Source organism: Triticum urartu, chromosome 6, assembly GCF_003073215.2.
Source record: "Triticum urartu cultivar G1812 chromosome 6, Tu2.1, whole genome shotgun sequence".
In the NCBI taxonomy this organism is placed as follows: domain Eukaryota; kingdom Viridiplantae; phylum Streptophyta; class Magnoliopsida; order Poales; family Poaceae; genus Triticum; species Triticum urartu.
Genome location: NC_053027.1, coordinates 390,049,053 through 390,068,419, shown reverse-complemented (window position 1 = coordinate 390,068,419; position 19,367 = coordinate 390,049,053).

The window sequence follows — 19,367 nt, the reverse complement described above, 5'->3', positions numbered from 1 at the left end:
CAAAGGGGGAGAAAATGTATAGATCATAGGCTTCGAGAGAGAGTGTTGCTTTTATTCTCTCTTGTTTTATTTGGTGGTTTTTCGAACTTTGTTTGCTTTTGTGTGAGATACTATGTCATTGCTCGTGAGACATTGATGATCATGTGTTTGATCATAAGCTACACTTAATGTTTGCTTAATATTATCATCTTATCTATCTTATGTGATCATTCACTATTCTTGGTGATGAGTGCATGTATTTCATTCTTATCATTTTAAGCGCTCCACCAAGATGTATGTGACATGGAAGAGTAACCCATGACTCTAACTCTTTGTGCATTTGCAGTCCAAAGCAAATTTTAAATATGCACAAATTTAGGGGGAGCTCTTACTTGTCACATACTTGTGAAAGTGGACGATATATTTCATGCTTATTATCATTTGTCGAAGCTTTGATCTATATGTTGTCATCAATTACCAAAAAGGGGGAGATTGAAAGTGCAACTATCCCTAGGTGGTTTTGGTAATTCATAACAACATATAGCTCATTGAGCTAATGCTATTCCAAGATGACTATTTCAGGAAAGCTCAATGATTGGCATGGCATGGATGTGAAAGTGGAACCCTCAAAATGCTAAGGACAAAGGATTGGCTCAAGCTCAAAAGCTCAAGACTCTTCATTTTATATTTTAGTGATCCAAGATCACATTGAGTCCTTAGGAAAAGCCAATACTATCAAGGAGGGATGAGGTGTTGCTTAATGAGCCTCTTGCTTCATGTGCTTAGTGATATGCTCCAAAACCCTCAACTACTTTCCCATATCCACATATGACCTAAACCCTAAGCCAAACTCGGTCCTACCGATTCTTTCTATCCGGCGCCACCGAGTTTCACTTGTCATAAGCCACTGCCAAACCCTAGCAATTCGGTTCTACCGATAGGGATCTCGGTCTCACCAAGATGGGATTGCAAACTCTCTGTTTCCCTTTCGTAACTTTTCGGTCTCACCGAAAGAGCAAATCGGTCCCACCGAGATTGCAGTGTAAACTCTTTGTTTCCTTTTTGTAACTTTTCGGTCTCACCGAAAGAGCAAATCGGTCCCACCGAGTTTACCTAACCAACTCTCTGGTTAGCTTATTACCAAACTTGGTCTCACCGAGTTTGTGTAATCGGTCTCACCGAGATTACATTATGCCCAAACCCTAACCATATCGGTCCTACCGAGTTGCATGTCAGTCCCACCGAAAATCTCTAACGGTCACTAGGTTTACCTTTTCGGTCCGACCGAGTTTGTTGATTCGGTCCCACCGAGATTGGAAAACTGTGTGTAACGGTTGGATTTTGTGTGGATGCTATATATACGCCTCCAGCTCCTCTTCATTCGAGGAGAGAGCCATCAGAACACATACACAATTCCAACTCATATGTTCTGAGAGAGAACCACCTACTCATGTGTTGAGACCAAGATATTCCATTCCTACCATATGAATCTTGATCTCTAGCCTTCCCCAAGTTGCTTTCCACTCAAATCTTCTTTCCACAAAATCCAAATCCTATGAGAGAGAGTTGAGTGCTGGGGAGACTATCATTTGAAGCACAAGAGCAAGGAGTTCATCATCAACACACCATTTGTTACTTCTTGGAGAGTGGTGTCTCCTAGATTGGCTAGGTGTCACTTGGGAGACTCCGACAAGATTGTGGAGTTGAACCAAGGAGTTTGTAAGGGCAAGGAGATCGCCTACTTCATGAAGATATACCGCTAGTGAGGCAAGTCCTTCGTGGGTGATGGCCATGGTGGGATAGACAAGGTTGCTTCTTCATGGACCCTTTGTGGGTGGTTGCTTCTTCGTGGACCCTTCGTGGGTGGAGCCCTCCGTGGACTCGCGCAACCATTACCCTTCATGGGTGGAGCCCTCCATGGACTCGCGCAACCGTTACCCTTCGTGGGTTGAAGTCTCCATCAACGTGGATGTAGGATAGCACCACCTATCCGAACCACGGGAAAAACATCCGTGTCTCCAATTGCGTTTGAATTCTCCAAACCATTCCCTTTACATTCTTGCAAGTTGCATGCTTTACTTTCCGCTGCCAATATACTCTTTGCATGCTTGCTTGAATTGTGTGATGATTGCTTGACTTGTCCTACAATAGCTAAAATCTGCCAAGAACTAAAATTGGGAAAAGGTTAAGTTTTTATTTGGTCAAGTAGTCTAATCACCCCCCCTCTAGACATACTTTCGATCCTACACTTGCCCTCCAATACATAGTCCTATCAACATACAACTAACCCTATGGTGTGATCCACGCGCGCGCTCATATGATGGGAACCAAAGGATAGCAACATAACCACAAGCAAATTAAACCAATCAGAGCAATTCACCAATTAACGATAGGACAACGAAAATCTACCCAGACATCATAGGATGGCAACACATCATTGGATAATAATATGAAGCATAAAGCACCATGTTCAAGTAGAGGATACAGCGGGTTGCGGGAGAGTGGACCGCTGTATATAGATGGGGGAAGGTGATGAAGATGTTGGTGAAGATTACAGAGGTGTTGGTGTATATTACGGTGACGATGATGGCCCCAACGGCATTCTGGAGCTACCGGAAGAGAGGGGGAGAGGGCCCCCTTCTTCTTCTTCTTCTTCTTCTTCCTTGACCTTCTCCCTTGATGGGAGAAGGGTTTCCCCTTTGGTCCATGGCTTCCATGGCATGGGAGGGGCGAGAGCCCCTCCGAGATTGGACCTGTCTCTCTGTCTCTCTCTGTTTCTGCGTTCCCTGATTATGCTCTTTCACCATTTCTTTAATTCCCGAAGATCCGTAACTCCGATTGGGATGAAATTTTAACACGATCTCTATCCGGATATTGGATTTCTTGCGGCGAAATAAGGGCACCAAACGCCTTACGGGGTGGCCACGAGGGCCCAGGGCGCAACTGACCCCCTGGGGCGCGCCCCCTGCCTCGTGGCCCCCTCGGGCATCGTCTCGCATTGATTCTTCTTCCAAAAAATCACATATATTCCAAAAAAAATCTCCGTCAGTTTTATCCCGTTTGTACTCTGTTTGATATGGATTTTCTGCGAAACAAAAAACATGCAACAAACAGGAACTGGCACTGGGCACTGGATCAATATGTTAGTCCTAAAAATAGTATAAAAAGTTGCCAAAAGTATATAAAAGTTCTAGAATATTGGCATGGAACAATAAAAAATTATAGATATGATGGAGACGTATCAGCATCCCCAAGCTTAATTCCTGCTCGTCCTCGAGTAGGTAAATGATAAAAAAGATAATTTTTTATGTGGAATGCTACCTAGCATAATCTTGATCATATAATCTAATAATGGATGAATATCAAGACACGGGTGATTCAAAGCAAGAGTCTATCGTTTGACATTAAGACAATAATACTTCAAGCATACTAATAAAGAAATCATGTCTTTTCAAAATAACATGGCCAAAGAAATTTATCCGTACAAAATCATATGGTCTGGCTATGCTCCATCTTCACACACAAAGCATTCAAATCATGCACAACCTCGATGACAAGCCAAGCAATTGTTTCATACTCTTGATGTTCTCAAACCTTTTCAACTTTCACGCAACACATGAGCATGATCCATGGATATAGCACTATAGGTGGAATAGAATATGATGATTGAGGTTGTGTGGAGAAGACAAAAAGGGAGAAAGTCTCACATCGACGCGGCTAATCAACGGGCTATGGAGATGCCCATGAATTGATGTCAATGCGAGGAGTAGGGATTGCCATGTAATGGATGCACTAGAGCTATAAGTGTATGAAAGCTCAAACTGAAACTAAGCGGGTGTGCATCCAACTTGCTTGCTCATGAAGACCTAGGGCACTTGAGGAAGCCCATCGTTGCAATATACAAGCCAAGTTCTATAGTGAAAATTCCCACTAGTATATGAAAGTGATAACTCAAGAGACGCTCTATATGAAGAACATGGTGCTACTCTGAAGCACAAGTGTGGTAAAAGGATAGTAACATTGTCCCTTCTCTCTTTTCTCTTTTTTTTATTTTCCCTCTCGTTTTTTAATTATTTTCTTCTTTTTTATTCTTTTTTTGTAGGCTTCTTTGGCCTCTCTCTTTTTTGGGGGGCTTCTTTGGCCACTTTTATTTTGATAACCTCACATGGGACAATGTTCTAATAATGATGATCATCACACTTTTATTTACTTACAACTCAATATTACAACTCGATACTAGAACAAAGATATGACTCTATATGAATGCCTCCGGCGGTGTACCGGGATGTGCAATGATCTAGCATAGCAATGACATCAAAAAATGGACAAGCCATGAAAACATCATGCTAGCTATCTTACGATCATGCAAAGCAATATGACAATAAATTCTCAAGTCATGTATATGATGATGATGGAAGTTGCATGGCAATATATCTTGGAATGGCTATGGAAATGCCATGATAGGTAGGTATGGTGGGTGTTTGTGGAAGATATAAGGAGGCTTATGTGTGATAGAGCGTATCATATCATGGGGTTTGGATGCACCGGCGAAGTTTGCACCAACTCTCGAGGTGAGAAAGGGCAATGCACGGTACCGAAGAGGCTAGCAATGATGGAAGGGTGAGAGTGCGTATAATCCATGGACTCAACATTAGTCATAAAGAACTCACATACTTATTGCAAAAATCTATTAGTCATCGAAACAAAGTACTACGTGCATGCTCCTAGGGGGATAGATTGGTAGGAAAAGACCATCGCTCGTCCCCGACCGCCACTCATAAGGAAGACAATCAATAAATACCTCATGCTCCAACTTCGTTACATAACGGTTCACCATACGTGCATGCTATGGGAATCACAAACTTCAACACAAGTATTTCTACAATCCACAACTACCCACTAGCATGACTCTAATATCACCATCTTTATATCACAAAACTATTGCAAGGAATCAAACATGTCATATTTAGTGATCTACAAGTTTTATGTAGGATTTTATGACTAACCATGTGAATGACCAACTCCTGTCAACTCCCTAAATAGATTTAAGTGAAGCAAGAGAGTTTAATTCTTTCTACAAAAGATATGCCCACGCTCTAACAAATATAAGTGAATCAAAAGAGCATTCTACAAATGGAGGTTTTCTATGTGAAGAGAAACAGGCAATCCAAACTTCAAATGATATAAGTGAAGCACATGAAGCATTCTATAAAGCCATACTCAAAAGACATAAGTGAACTTCAATAAGCATTCTATAAATCAACCATGGACTATGTCATACCAGCATGGTGCATCAAAGAAAAGTGAAAACTAAATGCAAAAGTCGCTCCAAGATTTGCACATATCACATGAATGAAACGAATCCGAAAACATATCGATACTTGTTGACGAAAGATGGGATGCCTTCCGGGGCATCCCCAAGCTTAGACGCTTGAGTCTCCTTGAATATTTACTTGGGGTGCCTTGGGCATCCCCAAGCTTGATCTCTTGTCTCTCCTCCTTCTCCTCACATCGAGACATCGTCGATCTTCGAACACTTCATCCAGACAAAACTCAACAAAAAGCTCGGTAAGATCTGTTAGTATAATAAAGCAAATCACTACTCTAAGTACTGCTGCAAACCAATTCATATTTTGTTTTTGCATTGTAGCTATTGTAATATAACTTTTCCATGGCTTAATTCATTGATAGAAATCGATAGTTTCATCAAAACAAGCAAACTATGCATCAAAAAGAGAATATGTCTTAAACATGACAGTCTGTAGTAATATGAACATTCACCATACTTCTGGTAGTCGAAAAAATTCTGAAACAATTAGGAAAAATAAACAATTTGTATAGAAAGACAATGCAAAAAGTTTCATAACCGTCTGACGTTCCAGTAAAAAAATGAAAAATCACACTACAGCCAAAGTTTATGTCTTGCACCGCACAAACCAACAAGCAATATAAACATCCTAAAGGCAAATCTTGGCACATTATTTTAATTTTTAAACTTTATAAAAGCACACAACAGAAATAAATGACTGTCTAAAACTTCCGGGTTGTCTCCCTGGCAGAGCCATTAAGCTAGGCATATAGTGCTCAAGTAATGGATCCACCCGGATCCCAAGGTATATCAAAGCCAATTTTAATTAACAATGATTTGTGATTTAGTAGTGAGCACAAAGTAACATATGTCATGTAATGACGAAGTCTAACTCTCTTCCTATGCATCGACATGTCATAAAAGAACAATTCATACACACATAGTAAAGGCCAATGCATAGTATAAATAGTTTCTTGCAATTTTATCATATTGGAAACATGGAGAGGCAGAGATGTAGTTCCTCTCTCATAATAATTGCAAGTAGGAGCAGGAAGCACATGCATATTATATTCATCAAAATTATCATGTGCAACAGTAAAATGCAACCCATTGATAACCCGTAAGTATAGGGGATCGCAACAGTTTTCGAGGGTAAAGTATTCAACCCAAATTTATTGATTCGACACAAGGGGAGCCAAAGAATACTCTCAAGTATTAGCAGCTGAGTTGTCAATTCAACCACACCTGGAAACTTAATATCTGCAGCAAAGTATTTAGTAGCAAAGTAATATGATAGTAGTGATAACAGTAACAAAAGGTAACGGTAGTAAAAGCAATGTTTTTGGTATTTTGTAGTGATGATAGCAATAGCAACGGGAAAGTAAATAAGCGAAGAACAATATGTGGAAAGCTCGTAGGCAATGGATCAGCAATGGAGAATTATGCCGGATGCGGTTCATCATGTAACAGTCATAACCTAGGGTGACACAAAACTAGCTCCAGTTTATTGATATAATGTAGGCATGTATTCCGAATATAGTCATACATGCTTATGGAAAAGAACTTGCATGACATCTTTTGTCCTACCCTCCCGTGGCAGCGGGGTCCTTATGGAAACTAAGGGATATTAAGGCCTCCTTTTAATAGAGAACCGGAACAAAGCATTAACACATAGTGAATACATGAACTCCTCAAACTACGGTCATCACCGGTAAGTATCCCGATTATTGTCACTTCGGGGTTAACGGAACATAACGCATAATAGGTGACTATAAACTTGCAAGATAGGATCAAGAACACTCATATATTTGTGAAAACATAATAGGTTCAGATGTGAAATCATGGCACTCGGGCCCTAGTGACAAGCATTAAGCATAGCAAAGTCATAGCAACATCAATCTCAGAACATAGTGGACACTAGGGATCAAACCCTAACAAAACTAACTCGATTACATGATAGATCCCATCCAACCCATCACCATCTAGCAAGCCTACGATGGAATTACTCACGCACGGCGGTGAGCATCATGAAATTGGTGATGGAGGATGGTTGATGATGACGATGGCGACAGATTCCCCTCTCTGGAGCCCCGAACGGACTCCAGATCAGCCCTCCTGAGAGGTTTTAGGGCTTGGCGGCGGCTCCGTATTGTAAAACGCGATGATTTCTTCTCTCTGATTTTTTCTCCCCGAAACACAATATATAGAGTTGGAGTTGGAGTCTGAGGAGCTCCAGGGGGCCCACGAGGTAGGGGGCGCGCCCTAGGGGGGCAGGCGCGCCCCCACCCTCGTGGAGAGGTGGTGGGCCCCCTGGCCTTCATCTTTTGCAGGTATTTTTCATATTTTCTGAAAAGTCGATCCGTGAAGTTTCAGGTCATTCCGAGAACGTTTGCTCCTGCGCATAAATAACACCATGGTAATTCTGCCGAAAACAGCGTCAGTCCGGGTTAGTTCCATTCAAATCATGCAAGTTAGAGTCCAAAACAAGGGCAAAAGTGTTTGGAAAAGTAGATACGTTGGAGACGTATTAACTCCCCCAAGCTTAAACCTTTGCTTGTCCTCAAGCAATTCAGTTGACAAACTGAAAGTGATAAAGAAAAACTTTTACAAACTCTATTTGCTCTTGTTGTTGTAAATATGTAAAGCCAGCATTCAAGTTTTTGAGCAAAGATTATAACTAACCACATTTGCAATAACGCATAGGTCTCAAGTTTACTCATATCAATAGCATAATCAACTAGCGAGCCATAATAATAAATCTCGGATGGCAACACTTTCTCAAAACAATCATAATATGATATAACAAGATGGTATCTCGCTAGCCCTTTCTGAGACCGCAAAACATAAATGCAGAGCACCTTTAAAGAAGGACTGACTAGACATTGTAATTCATGGTAAAAGAGATCCAGTCAAGTCATACTCAATGTAAACTAACAGTAATGAATGCAAATGACAGCGGTGCTATCCAACTGGTGCTTTTTAATAAGAGGATGATGACTCAGCATAAAAGTAAATAGATAGGCCCTTCGCAGAGGGAAGCAGGGATTTGTAGAGGTGCCAGAGCTCGGTTTTGAAACAGAGGTGAATTATATTTTGAGTGGTATACTTTCATTGTCAACATAACAACCAAGAGATGGCGATATCTTCCATGCTACACACAAACACATAATGGTAAAGTTTATTCTCCACCTTCCACCACAAGCATCAATCCATGGCTTGCTCGAAACAACGAGTGCCTCCAACTAACAAGAGTCCTAGGGGGAGTTTTGTTTGCAATTATTTTGATTTAGTTTGCATAAAGCATGGGACTGGGCATCCCAGTGACCATCCATTTAACTCGTGAGTGAGGAGCGGAGTCCACTCCTCTTGAGAATAACCTGCCTAACATGGAAGATACGGACATCCCTAGTTGATACATGAGCTATTAGACCATACAAAACATGATATTTATTTGAAGGTTTAGAGTTTGGCACATACAAATTTACTTGGAACGACAGGTAGATACCGTATATAGGTAGGTATAGTGGACTCATGTGGAATAACTTTGGGGTTTAAGGGATTGGATGCACAAGCAGTATTCCCGCTTAGTACAAGTGAAGGCTAGCAAAAGACTGGGAAGCGACCAGCTAGAGAGCGACAATAGTCATGAACATGCATTAAAATTAATCAACACCGAATGCAAGCATGAGTAGGATATAATCCACCATGAACATAAATATCGTGAAGGCTATGTTGATTTTGTTTCAATTACACGCGTGAACATGCGCCAAGTCAATTCACTTAAGTCATTTAGAGGAGGATACCACCCTATCATACCACATCATAACCATTTTAATAGCATGTTGGCACGCAAGGTAAACCATTATAACTCATAGCTAATCAAGCATGGCACAAGAAACTATGATCTGTAATTGTCATTGCAAACATGTTTATTCATAATAGGCTGAATCAGGAACGATGAACTAATCATATTTACAAAAACAAAAGAGGTCGAGTTCATACCAGCTTTTCTCATCTCAGTCAGTCCATCATATATCATCATAATTGCATTTCACTTGCACAATCGAACGATGTGAATAATAATAATAGTGCACGTGCATTGGACTAAGCTGGAATCTGCAGGCATTCAATAAATAGGAGAAGACAAAGCAATATGGGCTCTTTTGTCAGATAAACAATAATGCATATAAGAACCACTTCAACAATTTAATTATGGTCTTCTCCTATCGACCCCCAAAGAAAAGAAAAGAAATAAAACTATTTACACGGGAAAGCTCCCAACAAGCAAAAAGAAGAACAAGAAATCTTTTTGGGTTTTCTTTTTAATTACTACTACAAGCATGGAAATTAAACTGATTAAAAGCTACAACTATTTTTTTGGTTTTTCTTAAGGTTTATTAAACACACAAGAAGAAAGCATAAAAAGGGAAATAAACTAGCATGTATGATATAATGAAAAAGTATGAGCACCGTCATCTAGCAATGAGTGTGTGAACATAAATGTAATGTTGGTGGGAAATACGTACTCCCCCAAGCTTAGGCTTTTGGCCTAAGTTGGTCTATGGCCACAGCTGGCCTGGCGGATATCCATAATAATAGTTGGGGCTGTACTGCGATGCAGCGGCTATCGCCTGTTGAGCTGCAGCGTGGCGACGAGTGGCCTCCTCTCTCCTCTCGTACTCATCTGCCTCCTCTCTGGTAATAGTATATCTTCCTCTTGCCTGATAATCAAAGAAGGCAGGAGCAGGGAGAGTAATACGGACAGCACGACGTCTGTCAAAGATTACTCGATACTGGAGAGGTGATTTGTTCCTCTCGAGAAACTAGTGGTGAACCATAGCATTAAAATCTAGATAAGAAGGAGGTAATTCAACATCATCTTCGCGTATGGCTATACCAAGAAAATTAGCTATGCGGGTTGCATAAATTCCACCAAAGAAATCTCCATTAAGTCTATTAAGATGCAACCTACATGCAACAATGGCTCCCAAATTATAAGATTTGTCTCCTAACACAACACTTCTAAGAATACTGAGGTCAGGGACACACATGTGACATGCTTCATCTTTACCATTTATGCATCTACCTATGAAGAGAGCAAAATAATGTATAGTTGGAAAGTGAATTCTCCCTATGGTAGCTTGTGTAATATCTCTAGATTCTGTTGGGGAACGTAGCAGAAATTCAAAATTTTCCTACGTGTCACCAAGATCTATCTATGGAGAAACCAGCAACGAGGGGAAGGAGAGTGCATATACATACCCTTGTAGATCGCTACGCGGAAGCGTTCAAGTGAACGAGGTTGATGGAGTCGTACTCGTCGTGATTCAAATCACCGATGATCCTAGTGCCGAACGGACGGCACCTCCATGTTCAACACACGTACAGCCCGGTGACGTCTCCTACGCCTTGATCCAGCAAGGGGAGAAGGAGAGGTTGGGGAAGACTCCATCCAGCAGCAGCACGACGGCGTGGTGGTGGTGGAGGAGCGTGGTACTCCAGCAGGGCTTCGCCAAGCACCGCAAGAGACGAGGAGGGAGAGGGGTAGGGCTGTGCCAAGAAGGAGAGGAACTCGTGTATGTTGGGCAGCCCAAACCTCAAGTATATATAGGGGAAGGGGAGGGGCTGCGCCCCCACCTAGGGTTCCCTCCCTAGGGGTGGCGACAGCCCCCTAGATCCCATCTAGGGGCGGCCAAGGGGAGGGGAGAGGGGGAGGCGCACCAGGGTGGGCCTTAGGGCCCATCTGCCCTAGGGTTTGCCCCCTTCCCCTCTTGGAGGCGCCTTGGGCCTTGGTGGGGGGGCGCACCAGCCCACCTGGGGCTGGTCCCCTCCCACACTTGGCCCATGCAGCCCTCCGGGGCTAGTGGCCCCACTTGGTGGACCCCCAGGACCCTCCCGGTGGTCCCGGTACGTTACCGATAAACCCCGAAACTTTTCCGGTGACCAAAACAGGACTTCCCATATATAAATATTTACCTCCGGACCATTCCGGAACTCCTCGTGACATCCGGGATCTCATCCGGGACTCCGAACAACATTCAGTAACCACGTATATCTATTCCCTATAACCCTAGCATCATCGAACCTTAAGTGTGCAGACCCTACGGGTTCGGGAGACATGCAGACATGACCGAGATGACTCTCCGGTCAATAACCAACAACGGTATCTGGATACCCATGTTGGCTCCCACATGTTCCACGATGATCTCATCGGATGAACCACGATGTCAAGGACTTAATCAATCCCGTATACAATTCCCTTTGTCTAGCGGTATGATACTTGCCCGAGATTCGATCGTCGGTATCCCGATACCTTGTTCAATCTCGTTACTGGCAAATCTCTTTTACTCATTCCGTAACACATCATCCCGTGATCAACTCCTTGATCACATTGTGCACATTATGATGATGTCCTACCGAGTGGGCCCAGAGATACCTCTCCGTTTACACGGAGTGACAAATCCCAGTCTCGATTCGTGCCAACCCAACAGACACTTTCGGAGATACCTGTAGTGTACCTTTATAGCCACCCAGTTACGTTGTGACGTTTGGCACACCCAAAGCACTCCTACGGTATCCGGGAGTTGCACAATCTCATGGTCTAAGGAAACGATACTTGACATTAGAAAAGCTTTAGCATACGAACTACATGATCTTGTGCTAGGCTTAGGATTGGGTCTTATCTATCACATCATTCTCCTAATGATGTGATCCCATTATCAATGACATCCAATGTCCATGGTCAGGAAACCGTAACCATCTATTGATCAACGAGCTAGTCAACTAGAGGCTTACTAGGGACATGGTGTTGTCTATGTATCCACACATGTATCTGAGTTTCCTATCAATACAATTCTAGCATGGATAATAAACGATTATCATGAACAAGGGAATATAATAATAATCAATTTATTATTGCCTCTAGGGCATATTTCCAACAGTCTCCCACTTGCACTAGAGTCAATAATCCAGTTCACATCGATATGTGATTAACACTCAAGGTCACATCCCCATGTGACTAACACCCAAAGAGTTTACTTGAGTCAATAATCTAGTTCACATTACCATGTGATTAACACTCGGTGAGTTCTGGGTTTGATCATGTTATGCTTGTGAGAGATGTTATAGTCAACGGGTCTGAACCTTTCAGATCCGTGTGTGCTTTACAAATCTCTATGTCATCTCCTAGATGCAGCTACCACGTTCTATTTGGAGCTATTCCAAATAACTGTTCTACTATACGAATCCAGTTTACTACTCAGAATAATCTGGATTAGTGTCAAAGTTTGCATCAGCGTAACCCTTTATGACGATCTCTTTTACCACCTCCATGATCGAGAAAATTCCTTAGTCCACTAGTTACTAAGGATAACTTTGACCGCTGTCCTGTGATCCATTCTTGGATCACTCTTGTACCCCTTGACTGACTCATGGCAAGGAACACTTCAGGTGCGGTACACAGCATAGCATACTATAGAGCCTACGTCTAAATCATAGGGGACGACCTTCGTCCTTCCTCTTTCTTCTGCCGTGGTCGAGCTTTAAGTCTTAACTTCATACCTTACAACTCAGGTAAGAACTCCTTCTTTGACTGATCCATCTTGAACACCTTCAAGATCATGTCAAGGTATGTGCTCATTTGAAAGTACCATTAAGCGTTTTGATCTATCCTTATAGATCTTGATGCTCAATGTTCAAGCAGCCTAATCCAGGTTTTCCATTGAAAAACACTTTTCAAATAACTCTGCATGCTTTCCAGAAATTCTACATCATTTCCGATCAACAATATGTTAACAACATATACTCATCGGAAATTCTATAGTGCTCCCACTCACTTCTTTGGAAATATAAGTTTCTCATAAACTTTGTATACACCCAAAATCTTTGATCATCTCATCAAAGCATACATTCCAACTCCGAGATGCTTACTCCAGTCCTTAGAAGGATTGCTGGAGCCTTGCATACTTATTAGCATCTTTCAGGATTGACAAAACCTTCCGGTTGTATCACATACAACCTTTCCTCAAGAAAATCATCGAGGAAACAATGTTTTTTGCATCCTGTCTGCAAGATTTCATAAATAATGCAGTAATTGCTAATATAATTCCAACAGACTCTTAGCATCGCTACGAGTGAGAAAGTCTCATCGTAGTCAACTCCTTGAACTTGTCGGAAAACATCTTAACGACAAGTCGAGCTTTCCTAATGGTGATACGTGCCATCATTGTCCGTCTTCCTTTTAAAAATCCATCTGTACTCAACAGCCTTACGACCATCGAGCTGTTCCGCCAAAGTCTACACTTTGTTTTCATATATGGATCCTCTCTCGGATTATATGGCCTTGAGCCATTTTGGAATCCATGCCCACCATCGCTTCTCCATAGCTCGTAGGTTCATTGTTGTCTAGCAACATGACTTCCAAGACAGGATTACGTACCACTCTGAAGTAGTACGCATCCTTGTCATCCTACGAGGTTTGGTAGTGACTTGATCTGAAGTTTCATGATCACTATCATAAGCTTCCACTTCAATTGGTGTAGGTGCCACAGGAACAACTTCCTGTGCCCTGCCACACACTAGTTGAAGAGATGGTTCAATAACCTCATCAAGTCTCCACCATCCTCCCACTCAATTCTTTCGAGAGAAACCTTTCCTTGAGAAAGGACCCGATTCCAAAAACAATCCCTATTGCTTTCGGATCTGAGACAGGAGGTATACCCAACTGTTTTGGGTGTCCTATGAAGATGCATTTATCCGCTTTGGGTTCGAGCTTATCAGCCTGATACTTTTTCACATAAGCGTCGCATCCCCAAACTTTTAAGAAATGACAGCTTAGGTTTCTCTAAACCATAGTTCATACGGTGTCATCTCATCGGAATTACGTGGTGCCCTATTTAAAGTTAATGTGGTTGTCTCTAATGCCTAACCCATAAACTATCGTGGTAATTCGATAAGAGACATCATGGTATGCATCATATCCAATAGGGTGCAGTTATGATGTTCGAACACACCATCACGCTATGGTGTTCCAGGCTATATTAGTTGTGAAACAATTTCCACAATGTCTTAATTCTGTGCCAAATTCGCAATTCAGATATTCATCTCTATGATCATATCATAGATCTTTTATCCTCTTGTCACGATGGTCTTTTAACTTCTCCCTGAAATTACTTGAACCTTTCAATAATTCAGACTCATGATTCATCAAGTAAATGTACTCAACATCTACTCAAATCATTCGTGAAGTAAGAACATAACGATATCCACTACATGCCTCAGCACTCATTGGACTGCATACATCAAAATGTATTACTTCCAACAAGTTGCTTTATAGTTCCATTTTACTGAAAACGAGGCTTTCAGTCATCTTGCCCATGTGGTATGATTTGCATGTCTCAAGTGATTCAAAATCAAGTGAGTCCAAACGGTCCATTTGCATGGAGTTTCTTCATGCATATACACCAATAGACATGGTTCGCATGTCTCAAACTTTTCAAAAACGAGTGAGCCCAAAGATCCATCAACATGGAGCTTCTTCATGCATTTTATACCGATATGACTTAAGTGGTAGTGCCACAAGTAGGTGGTACTATCATTACTATCTTATATCTTTTGGCATGAACATGTGTATCACTACGATCGAGATTCAATAAACCATTCATTTTAGGTGTAAGACCATTGAAGGTATTATTCAAATAAACAGAGTAACCATTATTCTCCTTAAATGAATAACCGTATTGCGATAGACGTAATCCAATCATGTCTATGCTCAACGCAAACACCAAATAACAATTATTTAGGTTTTAATACCAATCTCGATGGTAGAGGGAGTGTACGATATTTGATCAACCTTGGAAATACTTCCAACACATATCGTCATCTCACCTTTTAGCTAGTCTCCGTTTATTCCGTAGCCTTTTGTTTCGAGTTACTAACACTTAGCAACCGAACCGGTATCTAATACCATGGTGCTACTAGGAGTACCAGTAAAGTACACATCTACACAATGTATATCCAATATACTTTTATCGACCTTGCCAGCCTTCTCATCTACCAAGTATCTAGGGTAATTCTGCTCCAGTGGCTGTTCCCCTTATTACAGAAGCACTTAGTCTCGGGTTTGGGTTCAACCTTGGGTTTCTTCACTAGAACAGCAGCTGATTTGCTGTTTCATGAAGTATCCCTTCTTGCCCTTACCCTTCTTGAAACTAGTGGTTTCACCAACCATCAACAATTGATGCTCCTTCTTGATTTCTACTTTTGTGGTGTCAAACATCGCGAATAACTCAAGGATCATCATATATGTCCCTGATATATTATAGTTCATCACGAAGCTCTAGCAGCTTGGTGGTAATGACTTCGGAGAACTATCACTATTTCATATGGAAGATCAACTCCCACTTGATTCAAGCGATTGTTGTACTCAGACAATCTGAGCACAAGCTCAACAATTGAGCTTTTCTCCCATAGTTTGCAGGCTAAGAAAATCGTCTGAGGTCTTATACCTGTTGACGTGGGCACGAGCCTGAAATCCCAATTTCAGCCCTCGAAACATCTCATATGTTTTGCGACGTTTTAAAACGTCTTCGGTGCCTCAACTCTAAACCATTTAACTGAACTATCACGTAGTAATCAAAATGTGTATGTCCGATGTTCGCAACATCCACAGACGACGTTCGAGGTTCAGCACACTGAGCGGTGCATTAAGGACATAAGCCTTTTACTGTCTGCATAATTGCTACTATTAACTTTCAACTAATTTTTTCTCTAGGAACATATCTAAAACAGTAGAACTGAAGCGCGAGCTACGACATAATTTGCGAAGACCTTTTGACTATGTTCAGGATAATTAAGTTCATCTTATGAACTCCCACTCAGATAGACATCCCTCTAGTCATCTAAGTGATTACATGATCCAAGTCAACTAGGCCGTGTCCGATCATCACGTGAGACGGACTAGTCAACGTCGGTGAACATCTTCATGTTGATCGTATCTACCATACGACTCATGCTCGACCTTTCGGTCTCTTGTGTTCCGAGGCCATGTCTATACATGCTAGGCTCGTCAAGTCAACCTAAGTGTTTTGCATGTGTTCCGAGGCCATGTCTGTACATGCTAGGCTCGTCAACACCCGTTGTATTGAACGTAAGAATCTATCACACCCGATCATCACGTGGTGCTTCGAAATGACGAACTTTTGCAATGGTGCACAGTTAGGGGGAACACTTTCTTGAAATTTTAATGAGGGATCATCTTATTTACTACCGTCGTTCTAAGCAAATAAGATGCAAAAACATGATAAACATCACATGCAATCAAAAGGTGACATGATATGGCCATCATCACTTTGCTCCTTTTGATCTCCATCTTCGGGGCTCCATGATCATCATCGTCACCGGCATGACACCATGATCTCCATCATCATGATCTCCATCATCGTGTTTTCATGAAGTTGTCTCGCCAACTATTACTTCTACTACTACAGCTAACGGTTAGCAATAAAGTAAAGTAATTACATGGCGTTGTTCAATGACACGCAGGTCATATAATAAATAAAGACAACTCCTATGGCTCCTGCCGGTTGTCATACTCATCGACATGCAAGTCGTGATTCCTATTACAAGAACATGATCAATCTCATACATCACATATCATTCATCACATTCTTCTTGGCCATATCACATCACATAGCATACCCTGCAAAAACAAGTTAGACGTCCTCTAATTGTTGTTTGCATGTTTTACGTGGCTGCTATGGGTTTCTAGCAAGAACGTTTCTTACCTACGCAAAAACCACAACGTGATATGCCAATTGCTATTTACCCTTCATAAGGACCCTTTTCATCGAATCCGATCCGACTAAAGTGGGAGAGACAGACACCCGTCAGCCACCTTATGCAACTAGTGCATGTTAGTCGGTGGAACCGGTCTCATGTAAGCGTATGTGTAAGGTTGGTCCGGGCTGCTTCATCCCACAATGCCGCCGAATCAAGATTGGACTAGTAACGGTAAGCATATTGAACAAAATCAACGCCCACAACTACTTTGTGTTCTACTCGTGCATAGAAACTACGCATAGACCTAGCTCATGATGCCACTATTGGGGAACGTAGCAGAAATTCAAAATTTTCCTACGTGTCACCAAGATCTATCTATGGAGAAACCAGCAACGAGGGGAAGGAGAGTGCATCTACATACCCTTGTAGATCGCTACGCGGAAGCGTTCAAGTGAACGGGGTTGATGGAGACGTAGTCGTCGTGATTCAAATCACCGATGATCCTAGTGCCGAACGGACGGCACCTCCGTGTTCAACACACGTACAGCCCGGTGACGTCTCCTACGCCTTGATCCAGCAAGGGGAGAAGGAGAGGTTGGGGAAGACTCCATCCAGCAGCAGCACGACGGCGTGGTGGTGGTGGAGGAGCGTGGTACTCCAGCAGGGCTTCGCCAAGCACCGCAAGAGACGAGGAGGGACAGGGGTAGGGCTGCGCCAAGAAGGAGAGGAACTCGTGTATGTTGGGCAGCCCAAACCTCAAGTATATATAGGGGAAGGGGAGGGGCTGCGCCCCCACCTAGGGTTCCCTCCCTAGGGGTGGCGGCAGCCCCCTAGATCCCATCTAGGGGCGGCCAAGGGGAGGGTAGAGGGGGAGGCGCACCAGGGTGGGCCTTAGGGCCCATCTGCCCTAGGGTTTGCCCCCTTCCCCTCTTGGAGGCGCCTTGGGCCTTGGTCGGGGGGCGCACCAGCCCACCTGGGGCTGGTGCCCTCCCACACTTGGCCCATGCAGCCCTCCGAGGCTAGTGGCCCCACTTGGTGGACCCCCAGGACCCTCCCGGTGGTCCCGGTACGTTACCGATAAACCCCAAAACTTTTCCGGTGACCAAAAGAGGACTTCCCATATATAAATCTTTACCTCCGGACCATTCCGGAACTCCTCGTGACGTCCGGGATCTCATCCGGGACTCCGAACAACATTCGGTAACCACGTCTATCTATTCCCTATAACCCTAGCGTCATCGAACCTTAAGTGTGTAGACCCTACGGGTTCGGGAGACATGCAGACATGACCGAGATGACTCTCCGGTCAATAACCAACAGCGGGATCTGGATACCCATGTTGGCTCCCACATGTTCCACGATGATCTCATCGGATGAACTACGATGTCAAGGACTTAATCAATCCCGTATACAATTCCCTTTGTCCAGCGGTACGATACTTGCCTGAGATTTGATTGTCGGTATCCCGATACCTTGTTCAATCTCGTTACTGGCAAGTCTCTTTTACTCGTTCCATAGCACATCATCCCGTGATCAACTCCTTGATCACATTGTGCACATTATGATGATGTCCTACCGAGTGGGCCCAGAGATACCTCTCCGTTTACACGAAGTGACAAATCCCAGTCTCGATTCGTGCCAACCCAACAGACACTTTTGGAGATATCTGTAGTGTACCTTTATAGCCACCCAGTTACGTTGTGAGGTTTGGCACACCCAAAGCACTCCTACGGTATCCGGGAGTTGCACAATCTCATGGTCTAAGGAAATGATACTTGACATTAGAAAAGCTTTAGCATACGAACTACATGATCTTGTGCTAGGCTTAGGATTGGGTCTTGTCCATCACATCATTCTCCTAATGATGTGATCCCGTTATCAATGACATCCAATGTCCATGGTCAGGAAACCGTAACCATCTATTGATCAACGAGCTAGTCCACTAGAGGCTTACTAGGGACATGGTGTTGTCTATGTATCCACACATGTATCTGAGTTTCCTATAAATACAATTCTAGCATGGATAATAAACGATTATCATGAACAAGGAAATATAATAATAATCAATTTATTATTGCACCTAGGGTGACACAGAACTAGCTCTAGTTCATTGATATAATGTAGGCATGTATTCCGAATATAGTCATACGTGCTTATGGAAAAGAACTTGCATGACATCTTTTGTCCTACCCTCCCGTGGCAGCGGGGTCCTTACGGAAACTAAGGGATATTAAGGCCTCCTTTTAATAGAGAACCGGAACAAAGCATTAACACATAGTGAATACATGAACTCCTCAAACTA